Below are 17,054 nucleotides of genomic sequence, written 5' to 3'. Positions count from 1 at the left end.
TCCAAACCAGTGAGAAAGCAGAACAGAACAAGCAGATTCTGTGCAAACCCAAAATTGGCCCTCGGGAATTGGAAAAGAAGGCCACCTAGTTGTGTTTGAGGAGGGGTCAGTTAAATTTGTTTGCCCATAAATCTGCATAGCTCCTGAAGAAGGTCCAGTAGGAAATTTACCATTTTTGTGGCCCGTTTATAACGTGCCATAAGGGCATATAACCACATTTAGTAAAAAGGGCCCTACATTAAACAAGCAATTACTGGTACCCACATGGTAATTTTCAGTCTGGAATGCATGATGTTTGGGAGCACAATATACATTTTGCAGGCATCACTTGAAAAGATTTTCCAGATTTGGTAATGATTAGGTTATCAATTGGAAAATTAGAGTGTTATTTCTAGCAAGTGCAAGAAAGCAAATAGCAGTGATGTTTAGAACATCAAGGATGTTGCACTCTCCTTTGGAATCTCTGAGTAATTCTCATGGACACACAGAGAGACACTGGCATCAGTGGAATTATTTTCTGATTTTTTGGTAGTAGCCTATAAACTCAATAATTGTTCTGGTTTTGTGCTAGAACATAAGCTTGAGCTAAGCCATCCACCGATTATGGTCCCATGGCTTTTCCTGTAGGAAAAAGAAAAGGATTAGGATAGCAGGAAATAAGAGAAAAAAGAAAAAGCATAAGGCTTTCATCATAGCAGAAAAGTCTTGATCTGTGATCTTAGGAAAGCTGTCCACATCTCACATACCGTCTGCTTCTGGGGAGAAACTTCCCTGGTGAGCTTTACTTTAAAATCCCTAATAGGTATACAGTTCCAATAGTCTAAAGGGCTATGGAATTGTGATACGTGGACCTAAAAGATTTGAAGCCCTGAAGCTCTGGCAGGCTGTGAGACTGCAGACTAGCCCACCCAACCAACTGCAGCTACCAGCAATGCCAGCACAGACCCTTTTGGTCCCAGTGTGTTGCTCCACCACCTTTACTGCCATCACCCACGTCACACCAGCTGCCCTTTTAGTTGTGAGATGTGGACCTAAGGTTCAAGGCCCTGAAGCTTCATGGCATCATGGGTGGTGAGAAGAACTTGATATGGTCTTTTCCAATGGGGTTCAAGGACAGTCTTCTTCTAACATTGTTTCCAGAAGACCCAATCTCCAGGTTCTAGACCATGAAGTGTTTGTCCTCAGCTGGTGGATCATGAAAAGCTTCCTCTACCTCATAAAAATATACTTTGGCATAATGCTTTAAGCTGTGCAACATTTAGTCATATCAGAGTTTAGAAGAACAGGAGATGCGTGAGGTTTTATTATTAGTTGTATAGGTCTCCCAGTGACTATTTAATAAGGGGTCAACTTATGATTTCCAGTGGGAGTGGATCTGTTTGCCATTAAAGCCAACAGTAATACCTTGAGTCAACACAACCCAATTGCCAATTTCAGTTTTAGGATGTTATTTGTTCTTTCAACCTTTCCAGAAGAGTGAGGGTGATAAGGACAATGGTAATGCCATTGTGTTCATAATACCTTATTTATATGCTTTATAACTTACCCTGTAAAATGAGTTTCCCTATTGTTGGAAATTTCTCCAGGGATGCCCCATAAAGGAAACACATTCTGTGATAATTTCTTGGCTACTGTTACAGCATCAGCTTTCCCACATGGGAAAGCCTCTATCCTACCAGGAAACACACAGACTATTACAAGAACATAGCCCATTGAGGATGGCACGTGAATAAAGTCCATCTGTAAATGTACAAAGGGTCCATCAGGTGGTAGAAATACACCACCTGAAGTTTTGGTTGTTTTCCAGGATCATGAGTTTGATAAACCAAACAATGGTTGTAAACCATTTTAGCAATTTTAGAACTGTCACCCCACTAATATTTTTTCATAATTTGGATCATTTTTTCTGTCCCATGGTGAGTTGTGGAATACACAGCTTTTACCAATGGAAGCTTCAAAGACTCAGGAAGGTCCAACTGGCCATCTGGGTCCTCTGTGAGTCCGTGCTTAGCACTGAATTTACATCCTTTTAGATGTCAATTTTGTTTTTCCAAAACAAGTGCATTGTACTCTTTTTTAAATAGGTCATCACAAGAGAGTTGACTTGGATCAATCTTAGGGAGTTCATTCAGATTTCATATCCTAACAGTTTCAGCACTAGCTGACTTAGCATGACAGTCTGCTATAGAACTCTTTTGATATTCAGGTTCAGTTTTACAGGTATGAGTCTTAATCTTAATCATGGCAATCTCTGATGGTAACGGGATAGCAAAAAGAGTTCATTTACTTGGAGTCCATTTTCAATGGGGGTCCCATGAAAAGTGAGAAACTCTCATTTCCATAGCATGCCAAAATTGTGTATAATTCCAAAAGCATTTCTAATATCTGCATAAATATTTACCGACTTGTTCTTAGCTATATGACAAGCTCAGGTGAGAGCAAAAAGCTCCATGGGCTAAGGTGACAAATTAAGGAAGAGCTCCCTTCTCTGTTAATTGATTTTGGGTAGTAACAGCATACCCTGCCTACTATTCTCCTTCTGAGATTTTGGCATTTGACCCATCAAGAAAAAGTACTAACTCAGCATTATCCAATGGAATATCTTACAAATCAACACGAGAGGCCACTATTTTTGATGCTACACTTACACAATTGTGGTATTCACCATCGTCAGGCAGAGGTAATAGAACAGGAGGGTTAAGTAGGTTGCCGCATTTTAGATGGAGATTAGAAGGAGATAGGAGAATAATTTTAACAAGATGTTAGTCTATTTGCTGAAAAATGCTGATTTTGGTTGGAATTTAATAGACTTTCCACAGCATGTGGGACTTGCAAATTAAGTTTATTTCCTAAAAATTAACTTCAATGAAGCTTCTACCAACTTGGCTGATACTGCTTTTAAACAGCTAGAATATGCCTTAGCTGCTGGGTCTAATTGCAGGCTATAATATGCAATGGGCCTATGTTCCACCCTATGTTCTTGAATAAAACTCCTAATGCCTGATTGTCACCTTCATGAACAAACCAAGGTAAAAGGTTTAGTGTAATTTAGAAGTCCTAAAGCTGGGGGCTGATGTAAGGTCAATTTTATTTGGTTAAAAGCCTGCTCACAACTGGCTTCTCAAGGTAATGGCTCTGTTACTATGTTTCTAGTGAGTTCATACAATGATGAGGCCATTTAGGAAAAATTCAGATTCAGGACCTGCAACACCCTGCAGTCCAAGAACACCTGTTAATTGTCTTTTGGTTGCAGGCTGAGAAAAAGTGAATAGTTTTTATTTTTTCAGGTGAGAAGGAAATTCCATTAGCAGTCAAGTTGTGTTTCAGATAATAGACTTATTCTTTTAAAAACTGAAATTTTTCCATCAAAGCCTTGTGACCTTAATGAGTGAGTTGTTGTACAAGGTAAAATGAGTCAATTTCAGAGCACTCTTTAATGAGAGAGTACAGCAACATATCATCTACCTACTAAATAAGAGTAGAATTTTGAGGAAACTGTAGGGTAATTAAGTCCTGATGCAATACCTAGGAAAAATATGAAGGGGCTTCGCTATATGCTTGTGCCAGCACAGTCCAGGTGTACTGCTGATTTTGCCAAGTAAAAGCAAACAAGTATTGACTTCCTTTATGAACTAAAATGCTAAAGGAGGCTGAGCAGAGGTCTCTGACCTTCCTATACCTGCATATTTATGTCTTTCTCTGGGTTTGGAAAGGTTTCTGTCATTATTTCTTTGAATATACTTTCTACTTCTTGCTCTTTCTCAACTCTCTCTTGAATGCCACAATAACTCTTAAATTTACTCGGGTTTTTTTTTTTTTTTTTTGAGCTTATTCTCTATTATACTCATTCTACTTGTACTCATTCTAATTCTTTTTTATTCTTTTTTCTCCTCTGCCTGTGTATTTTCAAATTGCCTGTCTTTGAGTTCACAGATTCTTCTTTTGCTTGATCCATCTGCTTTGGGGAGCCTCTAATGTATTTTTCAATTCAGCAAATGTATTTCTCAGGTCCAGGATTTCTGTTTGATTTCTTAAATTATTATTTCAATCTCTTTGTTAACTTCTTTGATAAATTTCTGAATTGATTTTCAGTGTTATCTTGGAGTTTGCTGAGTTTCTGTAGAACTGCTATTTTGAATTCTTGATCTGAGAGCTCACACATCACTGTCTTGTTAGGATCTTTGTCCATTTGGAGAGGTCATTGTTTCCCATTCTCTTTTGTTTCTTGTGGATGTACGTGGAACTACAGCTTCACATTGAAGGATTAGTTATTTATTCAAATCTTCACCGTCCAGCTTGTTTTGGATTTTCTAGGGTATGTTTGTTTAGAGGTTCTTTACAATTGCCTGTTGAGTCTCCTTAACCCTAGATTGCTGCCTCCTTTTTGGCACTAGATGTTGCCTTAAGCCTAGATTTGCCTCTGCTCTTACTAATGTTTGAAGAACTTCCTATCCCAGATGAAAAAAGGGGTCCTAAAGAGGATATCCCGGCTGTGTGGGAAGGCTAGCTGGGGGATTTTGCCCAGAACACCTGTGGAACATGCCTCTATGGCATGATGCTGCTGAACAGCTACTCTGATTGGCATCTCCTTTGGCTGAGAGGAAGAGCAGAGTTTGCAGGCTGGAGTTGCTAGTCCTCCCTTCCCTCTTTGGTCTCTAGCTGCCCTCAGGGGTTTTCTCTCTACGGGCACTCCTGACAATTCCCACAGGTTGAGGCAAGAATGATTTTCCCGCAAGGGAATACAGGATGGTGGGAAAGTTGATTGTATGCCTTGATCTCATTTTTTCCAGAGTAGAAACCAAGTCCAAGGAGAATTCTCCATGTGCAGTGCCTAAGAGACTGGGGAGGGGCCTTGTGGATAGAGAAGCCTGATTCTCTGACCCTCTGCTGGTAGTTCTTCTCTTCCCTGTGGTACCAGGGACCACATCAGCCTCAGATTTGAGTTTTGGGATATTGCTGGTGATAATCTTGGCACTGGATATTTGCTTTTGGTTTTCTGTTATTGAGAGTGAAGCCAGATTGCTTCTACTCCACCATTTTTCATGACATCCTCCTGGGCAGAGGTGGATTACCATGAACCACTTTGAATAAGCAGGTATTTAGATAATAAAGTATTATGATTTAGGATTACAGGAAACTTTGGTATTACAATTTATTAATTGCCTGTAAATCTTCAACACATCTCCAACCTCATCCATTTGAGTTTTTAACTGGTAGAATTGGAGTTACAAGGACTCATACACAAAATTATATGTCTTTGTTTAATTAAATCTTCTATTAATGCAATTGGTGAAAGCCCTTAAGTTGCTTCAAGTTTTAGTGAATGTTGGGGTAATTTAGGCAAAGATTTATAATGACCTATTTGGACTTCTAGAGGTTCCACACTTTTAATCCTTCCTATATCGGTTGAGGAAAAGGCCCATTATCATTCCGGTATTTTAGAAAGGTCAGGGGTATTACAGGCCTGAGTTTCAATCTCATCAATTTCTGCCTGTGAAGAGCACAACAGTTCTGATTCAGGAGAGTCAGGAAACTCTAAGATTATTTCTTCCTCTGAGTAGAATTATATATGCTCTTTTAGCTTTGAAAGTAAGTCTTGCCCCAGCAAGTTTACAAGAGAAGTATCACATAGTAAAAAGGTATATTTTTCTGAAAATGGTTCCAAATTCAATTGGATGGGTTCAGATATGGGAACCTCTTGAACTTGATTTGAAACCCCCCACCACAGAAGTGACCCTTTTACTTTGAGGGATTATTTGCTAATGAAAGTGGGGTTTATGGAAGATAAAATGGCTGTGGTATCCACCTGGATTGTACAAGATTCTCCGTTTATTTTAACTTGTTTCTCCATGTTTAGTGAAGGGTATTACCGGGAGCAGAAGAATCCCTCAAGTCTTGTCAATGTTGATGATCATTAAAAACTCTTGGCCTCCCTCTACTGGTGAAATAATGAAGAGGCTTATTCGTGGACTGATACAAAGGCTGACAACGTCTTTTCCAGTGTCCTGTTTGTTTGCAAGACAGCAAAAATCTTGGTGTAAAGAATTTCTTGTTCTAAGACCTCTTGGTTGTGATCTGAAATAAAAATGAGAAGATCTCTTTGTTCTTAGCTCCTATAACTGTTGTAATTGGAGAGACATAAGCTTGTTAGCCTTTTGGGCTTTTTCTTGCTCTAGAGTCCCCTCAAAATGTTCAGCTGAGGCTACCAGTTCATATCTGCAACTTCCCATCTCAGTTTATGTTTTTTAATTAAACTGCTAAGTTCGGGATGGAGTCCATTTATAGAGCAGCTAATGCCATTTCTGTCCCTGCAGGAGATACCCTTTGCTACAGCTTGAGCCCAGAATGTGTCGCAACGTTTCTAAGTGAGTTCTGTAATCAGAAACTGGTTTATCCTTTTTCTGTCTGCAAGATTGTATGAGGGAGCAATCAACTTTTTGTGCAAAAATCTTCGGAGTTAAATATAAAAGGTTTTCAGCAATTTTTCTAGCTGCTTCTGTCCCTTCTTGTGAGGAGGTTTTGGGGGGGTCTTTACTACCCTCCTCAGGTTTGCCCCATTCCGCTGCTGCCGCCCAGTGTTTGGCTTCACCAGGCCCCATATCACGTGAATATATCGGTACATGTCAGGGAGTTGTGGATTGTAAGCTCCCTTTGAGGATTCTACATTCCTCACTAAATTTGGGGGGATTTCCCCTTGGGTTAAGGATGTCCCCAAAATGTAAAAATAGCTCTAAGCTCAGTTTTAGACCATAAAGTAAAGGTGGTTACAACAGAAAGTCCTGGCTGACCAGAAGGTTTTACTTCATAAGGTATCTGCCTAACTCCTCTGTTTTCATCCTCAGGGTGAAAAGGAAATTTAGCAAAAAGGTTAGTGGACTCCACTTAGGTAGAGATGGGTAAAGAGAAGAAAAGTTGAGGTTGGTTCAGTAAGAGTACAGTCCTCTTTTGTCAGGTCTTTGATCTGTTGCTTAAGTTTTCCTTTGCTTTTCGTAAAGAATCTTTTCTGGAGGGAATTTTTTATTTGTTTAGACTTTATGATGCTTCTGCATGCCTAGTAAAGAATACATCCCATTGGTTTTGTGGGGTTTTTGGTCCCTTTTTTCTAACATGCCTCGCAAATAATTTTATCCAAATTAAAACTTCCCTACTGAGGTCATTTTAATTCTAAATCGTCTCCAGTAAGGTTAACCCATTTTTCTAAAAATGCTCACATCCTGGGCGCATGAGTTTTAAATATAAAAATTATCTGCGGTTCCAGAAGGCAGAGTCTTAGACATCTTGGATGGAGATGAGCCCATTATCAAAAAGGTACCGACCTGAGGCCCAAGGCCTCTACTGAATCCAGTTTGATTATTGAATCCAATTCAATGCTAGACCCAGTTCAGTCTAAATATCACCCAAATAAATTCAGAGAGCTCGGGACACAAAGCTGTGCAGCTCAGAATTCAAGAGAACATTCACTCGTGACCTTCAATTACAAACGAGAGAGCAATGAGCACAGCCCGCTCCGTGGGCGCCTCTCCTGGTTGCTGGTGTCACTGGGGTCACTGCAATGTCTTCAGAACCTCACTTCTGACATCAAATCTGTTAAAAGAAAAACTTCAAACAAATTAAATTTAACAGAATTTTACTGAGCAAGAAAAAAAGACAAAAGCAATTCACAAATCGGGCAGTCCCCAGAATCAGAACAGATTCAGACAGACTCCAGAGCTGCCACACGGTGGGATAAGATGTATGAGCAGAACAGTAAAGTGGCCTGCAGAAAACAGAAGTGCGGTACAGAAACAGCTGGATTGATGGTAGCTCGGCGCCTGCCTTACTTGAACCCAGCTTGAACAGCTGGCTGCCTGTGAGTGGCTGAATGAAGTGTGGCTGCTGTGGTTGGCTGAGACTCAGCTACGGTTACAGGAACATTCTCCTAAGGTAGGTTTCCACTTTGCTTCCTGCCAGGTGAGGTTGTGGCTCATACATAAGAGTATGAGAGTAGGCGAGTATGGAGGCCTTCTCAGGCCGATTTTAGTTTGATTTAACACTAGTTAATCTGTCTTTTTGTTACAAGAGTCCCAGTTGAGAATTTAGAAGGAGAGAAGAAAAACTAATTTTTCCTCTCCTGTAGTGGAAAAAGTCTTTTAAATTTAATAGCATTACATCTTGCCAACTTCTACATCATTTCATTCTTGCCAAATTCTGATGTCTAGTGTTAGAATTAGCTTCTCTGGAATATTTTTAAGAGCTTGGAAATGGAGATGTATAATTTGTAATATTTCTTAACTCCTTCAACTTCTAGAGAAGTCTCTTCAATCTGTGATAGAAATAAAGAATTGGTTTAACGGAATGTCTTTCAAACTGGCATTCTGCAGGATATTAATAGTCGTCTCATGAAAAACTGGGAAATGTTAATAGACTAAAGTTTTAAAAACACTAGTTTTTGTTATATCTATAAGACTTCTCAGAGTCTTTAATATGTTCTTGTAAGTTGTGACTCTCCAGAGAAAGGACTTATGTCTCCATACTTATTTTACAAGGAAACATTTTTTAGCCACACCTATTAATTCCCAGAACGTTGTTTCAGGAAATACCATTCTGGGAAACACTTAGCTAATGAATTACTCCAGCTTAAAGATAGTTCCACATGGAAATTTTTCCCTTCATCCAACAAAGAGCATACTTAGCCAAAAAACAGAGTATCAATTTAAAAAAAAAAAAAGAATTATATGAACTATATGGCAAATGCCACTCACTCTGGGTAACTTTTTCAAGATGCCAAAATGGAAACTTTAATCATTAATTTCAAAGACATACAACTACTTTATACAGGTTCCTTCACTTGTTGAACACTTACCATCAGAATATCTACTTTAACCACTTACAAAGATGTTTATCCAAAATTTACTACCCAAATTTAAAAATGGTTTCAATGAATCTGCATCTGCACGCCAGAGAAAACCTTTAAGTGGCTCAAAAAAGCCTTAGCAAAAAGTGAAGAGCCTTAGTACCAGCTCTTCAGCACAGATTTGAGGCTTGTGCACTTTTTGACCAAAAGTGTTATGCGTTATCACTGTCACCTCCATGACAGCACGAAGAGAAAAAAGTCTACTGAAAAAGTAAAAAGATATAAAAGTCTATGAAGAAAGCAGGTAAGTCTAAGAGGTGTGAAAAAAAAACATATACTATAAGAAAAGGGAGAAGCAATGAGGTACATGAATAAACTTATAAAAGACATATGGTTTGGCCATGCACTTGTCTCCATCTGTCAAATCTATGATTTGCTGTAAGCATAAAAATTTTTAAAAGATAATTGTGACTGTGACTGGTTCCAGAAAGTTTCATTACGTTTTATATGTAAGAATGATTTATTCATTTGGGGGAAATTGTTTTATGTTTTTGGGGTTGGCTGGAAATGATTTATAATTTTTCCTATTGCAAATAATGGAATATTTCATTTCAAATAATTTGAATTTTTTTTTTGCACTTTGTTCAAAAATAACTTGTCAATTTAAAGCAAATTTCTAAAGAACTGGCTACCTAGCTATTTTCACACAAATGGGTTATTTCTTGTTCAAGTGTTATTTGGAAGGAAAGATAAGGACTTACTCCATGTGCTCTGGCTTTCTGCTACTCGCACAGTAAGAAAGACCTGAGAAGAGTTGAAGGAAAGTCAGGCTAGGGAGAAAGAAGGGAGGTGGCCAGCAGGAATTATTGAACTGTTATTTGACCTGGAGGTCAATCAGACTCTTAAGGGGAAGAGTGTCTCAGAATCTCCCAATACTTCCCAATACCTCCCAAAGCATACAAAATACTGATGGTTTTCAATCATTTGAATTCCAAGTATCCTTAAATTTACAGTCGGTTTGGCCCCAAGCAGTATAGCAATGGCATTTATGACACCTGGCTTCTAGTTCCAATACCATCCCTGTGGGTGGGGCCTTAAGCCCTGAAGGCATAGACCTTTAACAGTTTGTTTGTTTGTTTGTTTGGTTGGTTGGTTGGTTGGTTAGTTTGGGCTTGGTTTTTCGGTAAGTCTCCCTATGTTGCCAGGGCTGGTCTCAAACTCCCTGCCTCATGCAAGGTGTGAGCCACTGCCCTGGCCCAACAGTTTTGTTTACTATGAATCCCAAACACTTAGAATATATGCTAATTACAGAAAGAATGCTCAATCTCCCTTCTCTGTTATTTGGTAATTTCCTTTTCTGTTAAATGAGACTACAGGCTTAGACGCAGAGACGCCAATCATACAGATGTACTTAATGATAGAACCTTATCTTTTTTTCTTTCCTCCCATTTCCAGCGGCAGAAATGCTTCCCTAACTGCATCAAAGGGCACACCTGGTTACTGTCCATGTCATCAACAGGCTCATTGTTTTCACAAACTCAAGCTTTTCCACAGCTGAAAATAAAGTGAGTGGAAACTACTGACTGCCTACTGAATACTCATTCTTTCCTTCTCCCTTGGTAACAGAATTCCATTTTATTGGGACTGCAATGTATTTAGCTAAAACAAATAAAAAATATTTTCCAGCCCCACATATGGATGCTATAGTTATGTGACACAGCTCTGGCCAAAAAAAAAATGGAACCGGGAAAATTCCCTACAAGGAGAGCAGAACTAGCTGACAGTGCCGCATCCTCTGGAAGCATGGGCACAGCACTGAGATGCTGGAGGCGGAACAGCCACTTTGCAGCCACAAGAAGACCAGTAAGAAACGACAAGGGAAGAGGTGCCCATTGGAACCTCCAGGAGGCAGACCCTGAGTCAGAGTTAGGAGTGGGAGAGCTTTATTGGGAACGTAGAAATGAAAGGCAAGGTGGGGGTAGGGGTGGGAGATAGGATTGAGCCACAAAAGCCTTCAGACTATGATGCTGATTTGGCACTTACAAAAAGAAAGGGGGAAGAAGAAAATATTAAAAAGGAGGAGCCTTGACAATAATGCAAATCTGACAAAATTTCAGCAAACCCAATGTGAACCTTCAACGTTGCCCATTAGAGGAGGCCTGCATTGGGCAGAAATGGCCATGCCCAAGGGTCCCCTAACACACTCCATCATTGCTTGGGAGCCTCCTGAAGAAGAGCGTGGCCTTGGATCAAAAGCTGAGGCAGATCCTGAAGGCATGGAATTTGGAGGCTCTCAAGATGGCAAATTCTTCCTTGGAGGGAGATCCGAGCAGCACATTTCCACAGCCATGGCCACCACCATCGTGAAGGTCTCAGCCCAGACATCCTTGACCTGGAATTACTGCCAGCAATCCCCCATCTCCAGCTTCTCATTGTGAGAGAAAAAATAAACCCCTAAGTTATTTAGTTCTCTGAGTTGGGGTTTCAGTTCTCCTCTGTGCTTCTGTGAATTATTGACGAGGATTCTCACCTCTGGGTGAGTCCCTCTCACCACTGGGTGAGTCCCTAGTTAATAGTAAATTAGGTGTCTAGGGAGATGCATTCAGAGTTCCAGGCTATGAGAGTTCTATCAAGTGATATAACAGCACGGGAATAATGCTGTCACCAGGCAAATATGGGCACCAGGTTCCCAGAACTTGGTAGTGATAGCAACTTGAATAATAGCTTGCAAAAACAGAAATAACAGGCTGGATGAGGCTGTGCTTGGAGAGACTGATGCATGGGTATTGGTGGAAGGTTGTTTGGGGTTTTCTTAGCTGCTCACATTAAAGACATTATAGTTTTCTTACTTCTGGGATCTTAACTGTATTGTCAGTGATTGAAATGCTAGATGTCTGACTTCCAGATAGCCTTAGGAAGCACATTTTAATCACTCTGGACTTCAAATCTCTTTTTACAAAATGAAGAGATTGGATTATGTACTGCTGGAAGTATTTTTAACAAAGGGAATTTAATGCACAGAATGAGTTACACAGGCGATAGAAAAGCTGAGAGCCAAATGGGATGCTGCAGTGACCCAGACATTAGCAACAAATGGAAGCCAATACCACCTCTAGGCTGGAGCACAAAGAGAGAAGATGGTGTTGCTGGAGCCCAGGAGACTCGATCATGGACAGAGGCTGGGCCCATGGTGGACCTGTGCAATGGGAGTTGGAGCCATGGGATAAATTCAGCTGCTGCCAGAGAGTCAGCCCAAGGCAGAAAGGAAGGGGGAGAAATACCCTGGCTTCTCCCTTTCCCCTTCCCCCAACCTCTCTCAATCTCTAACCAGTGCCTCCTACTGGCTATGCTCAGTGAGAAGCCAGCCAACACAGGAGTTTGGTAAACCACAGCCTTGATGGGTCAGCCCCTCTAGGAAAGAACACAGCAGGGGAAAACAAGAAAAGGATCTGATGCCAAGAAGGTCCTGGATCACGGTCGTTTAGATCAGAGGCAACCACAGTTTTTTGAGTAGCAGGTCACATGAAAATAAAAACACAAGCAAGAGAAGCGCTTGAACTGATGGTGGTCACAGGTAGAGGAGCTAGACGATCGGCATATAAATATGGAATTTTACTCAGATGTAAGGCAAATACATACTGAGGCATTATTCATACTCACAATCTTTTTATCCATCAAATGGGTCTTGTATAATTTTAGCTGAATTAAATAGTTCAAAATTATATAATTAATCAAACTCATTTTGATGACACCTGTAACACAAGTCCTGGCAGCAGCCACCTATACGACAAGAGACAGTTTGTATGTATGCTCTTGTTAGGTCATTTTTTTAATTTAACCAAAAGTTTCAGGCTGCCAGGCCCCAAAGCTTAGGTGGCTGTGTTGGTCTGAGAGCCTCTTCCCGTGTGCTGGCCGGGACTCCAGGACTCCTAGTTGCAACAGTCTCAGCTCTCCAGGGTAAGCAATGGTGTCCACACGTACCCTGAGGAAAGGCCCCCAGAAGGTTCAAGGGAGGTGGTGTATCAGTCACACGGGGCACATCAACATTTGTCAACCTGCACCAGGCCACAGGGCATTGATTCTTGGTTAGGAGGTTCTTTAAGGCCAGTTCTTACAATCATGCAACTGTGGAGAAGAACTTCCTGAAGCAATAAGCACTTATCCATCCCTAGTCCCTTTGGGTTCTGAACTTCTAAAATGAGATCTGTGGATGTCAAGTAGAGCTAGGCCAAAACTGAAATTCCTCCCCGGCTCTGCCCATTACTCTGTTTTTTCCTCCAGAAGCCCAACTGGCACCGCACCATCAGCTGACTGTGCCAAAAAGCAGAGAGTTGAGCACAGCGCTTCTGTTTCATGTGTGTACTTTTTATGTTCCAAAAAAAGTATATGCATTAAAAATTATCCACATAAACATGAACTTGTGTTTCTCTCTATATGTTCAAGGAAAGGGTATAATTTTATGAATAAAAAGCCCCTGTTCCCATCCTTCAGATTCTGCCCCCAAAAGCTCCTCCTCTCCATCCAGAGTTCCAGTCTTGGGTGACACAGCAGCTGCGGCCCCAGGAGGCCAATGAGCACCCACTGGGGGCCATAGACGAACAAAATGTTCTTCATGCCGCCTTATACTGCCCTGAGCCCCATTGCACCCAACACAGGAATTCAGAAAGGAGTAAATGCTGTTTGGCCAATTGTCAGGTTAAAAAGAGAAATCCATGAAACTAGCTGAAAAAATTCATTGGAGATGGAATTTTTTTTTTTTTCAAAGACGGCGTTTATTTAAGGCAGCATAACAGTCTATCTTGTTTACATTTAACATTTTACTGGTTGGAAGGTTAGGGTTTTGGAGCAAGAATCATTGCTATTTATCTAGAAGCAACTGATTATGTTTTAGTGAACTTTACCCTCTCACAGGTATTTAAGGAGCCTGTTATAATGTCAAGCTCTGATCTCCTTCCTGAAGCGAGGCAGGAGACATAAGAATTAACTCTAAAAAATGGCACTGTGTCACGGAGGAACAGCCTCCCCATCTGCCCTCAGGGGAGTCAGGAAGACAGAAAATGCAGACAGTGAGTCTGGAAAGGACAAAGAGGCATCTGAGGACTCAGATTTCATGAAAAGTTCACTCTGCAGAAAAATAGGAAGCAGACTCTGCCGAACGGACTTCAGGTAGTTACTTCCCATGACAGGCTGGGGTTCTGCCGCTGATTTCTCCGTCCTCATTCCCCTTCTCCTACCAACCTCATTCTCTTCCCTGCAGGATGTAGATAATTAACAAGCGCCTGTAGATGGAGGCTCTTGTAATCATCCCTTAATGTCTTTTCCAATTGTCAAAGTTAACAAGAACCTGGGGTTTTCTAAACCAATTCAACATACGGACACCCCACACACAAAAAGAAACACACTTAAGACTACTGGCGATGGCCTTTTCAGGGTTAAATGTGTTGTCTTCAATCTTGTGACCCTATTTAAACAGCCAATTCTACAGAAAATTGTCCCTTTGGAGGAAGTGCTGTGATTTCTAGTTTAGGGGGTGAGAGACACCTTAAAGGCAATTGATCTCAAAGAGAGCAAGAAATCTTGGCACCCAAGAGTAAAGGCAGCATGCCGTCTTTCACAGAGACAGCTGGCGTGGACACAGGAGAGAAAGCCTAGTGTGGAAAGAAAACACGGGGAGAAAAAGAGGTCAGCATGAAAAAGCACCTAAGCACCCAGCTTTATACCAAAATGGGAAAGTGAAATAACATGATTTCAGAGACGAAAGGAAAAACTTTAGGTTGTCAGACCCAACTTTGCCAACCTAGACTTAAATTTTTTTCCTACAATAGATGTTCTCAGCAATGGGGTCTCATTGCATTCACCTGGGGAGATGTAAAAAAGCAATCTGACGTCTAGTCCCACATCAGATCAGTTAAAGATATCTGAGAGAAAGGGGAAAGCACTGGGAAGTTGTAGAAACTCCACAGAGGACTCCAGACTGACAGGAGGGCTGAGATCCACTCGACTCCAACGTGCCCACCTTCCTTGATCAAGCAGCCACGTTAAGGACTCCTCCGGTGACAAGGAATTCACTACCCTCCATGAAATCCATTCCATTTTGAGATCATTCTGATTCTTTTAAAGATTTTCTTTATGTTGAGCCTAAACCTGCCTTTCAATACCTTCCACCGAATTTTTTCTAGCTCTCCCCAAGAAGTCTGCACAATACATGCATCAAATTTGGGAATGATACAAAACTGGAGGAATTTTTTGATAGCACAAGTGACAAGCTAAGGGCAAACTTGAGGCCACATTTAATAAAATCCAGCAGGTATCCACATCCTCTCTTTTACTTGGAGCTGAGCAACAACTGCACCAAGAGAAGATGGGAGAGAAAGCACTTTAGGAGCATGAGTTACATGATGGATTTCCAGCCTAGGGATGGAGGCTGGGTGGGTGGTGACTCCCCATGAGTCATCAGGGTGACGTGGCTGCCAAAACTACTCACGCTCTCCTAGGCTGCAGTCACAGATGTGCCATCTCCAGAAAGAGGGCCACACCAGAGACACACCTGGAATAGGTACTCAGTAAGGTGACCACACTTTGAAAGAAAGAAAAAAACAGAGGAGAATGAACCCAATAGTGAAAGATTTTTAAGTGTTTCAGATGAAGAACTGTTAGGGGAAAAGCAGAGAAAAAAGAAGACATAAATGGGGAAGAAGAAACTAGCATTTGAATATATACTCTGCGCGGATCAAGACAGCCTCTGAGGTTACCTAATTATCTAACGGGATGATGTGTGCATGGCCTCAAGGCACAAAACTAGGGTGGGGGGCAGACTTGAAGCTTAAAGGAGACAGAAATATCTTCATCTTTTTTCTTTTTCGGCTCCATTGGAAGAGGCTAAGACAATTATACTCCTCAGCTGGAGGGACTCAGTTCATTAGTCCGCATAGGACCCCCCTCTTATTTATTCATTAATTCCTTTGTTTTTCCACATGAATATCTTTCAAATCCTCATGCTCCACTAGCATTTCCCTCCCTCTTCATCAGCAACTGTGTATTCTACTATTTGCATATGTTCTTATAATATTTTGTAGCTATTCTGTAAATTTTATTTTCCTATACTTTGCCATTTTCCACTAGAGTTTGTACCTTTTTCTTGCTGAATTAGTTCCCTGTGTGTCCCAGATATTAGTCCCTTGTTGGCATTAGAAACTTTATTTACAGTGTACTAACATTCTAATCTTTGTAATAATATTGCCCAAGTGTAATCAAGATCAACTTTTTTTTTTCTTATGGATTTTACATTTGAATTTTTACTTAATAAATTGTTCCCCACATTAAGGTCACAAAGATATTCTCCTACATTTTCTTCTAATTAACTATACAGTTTTAACTTTCACATTTAGATCTTTAATTCTTCTGGAATCCACCTTTATATGTGGTGTTATGACAAGATCAATCTTATTTTTCTCCATTTAATGAGCCTGTTTTTCCAGTAGCATCTACTACACAATCCTTTCTTTCCCTGTTGACTTATGATGCCATCTTCCTGTTAATATTAGATTAATGTCCAATCAATATATGAGTCCATTGTTGAGCTCTCAATTCTGTTTCATTGATCTATTTGGCTGTCCTTGCACCAGTATCACACAGTTCTTATTACATACTATGGCTTTGTAGTATGTCTTAATATCTGCCAGGGCAAGTTACTCTGTTTACTTTTCTTTTTCAAGGTTGGCTTACTATGAAAATATTCTAGAGATCTGTGCAGTGTGGTGCTTATAGTTAACAATACTGTACTACACACTTAAAAATTTGATAAGAGGGTAGATCTCATGTGTTTACCATAATAAAAAAAAGATTGGCTTAGCATTTGTGGATTTTCATTATTATGTATAAATTTTAGAGAGAAGGCTATCAGATTCATCAAAAAATCCAACTTGAATTTTTATTGCAATTGAATTAAAATTGATAATTTTGGAAGAATCACATCTGATATGGTTTGGATGTTTGGCCTCTCCAAATCTCATATTGAAATTTGGTCCCCAGTGTAGGTAGTAGGGCCCGGTGGGAGGTGTTTAGGTCCTCCGGCATTAAGAAGTGAGTTCTCGATTTATTAGATCACAAGAGAGCTGGTTGTTTAAAAGAGCCTGGCACCACCTCCTGCCTCTCTTTGCTCCTTCTCTCGCCATGTGACACACCTGCTTCCCTTTGCCCTCTGCCTTGATTGGAAGATCCC

This window comes from Eulemur rufifrons, chromosome 17 (assembly GCF_041146395.1).
Source record: "Eulemur rufifrons isolate Redbay chromosome 17, OSU_ERuf_1, whole genome shotgun sequence".
NCBI classification, from domain to species: Eukaryota; Metazoa; Chordata; class Mammalia; order Primates; family Lemuridae; genus Eulemur; species Eulemur rufifrons.
The sequence above is the reverse complement of the archived record's forward strand: the minus strand, read 5'-3'. Positions refer to the sequence as shown.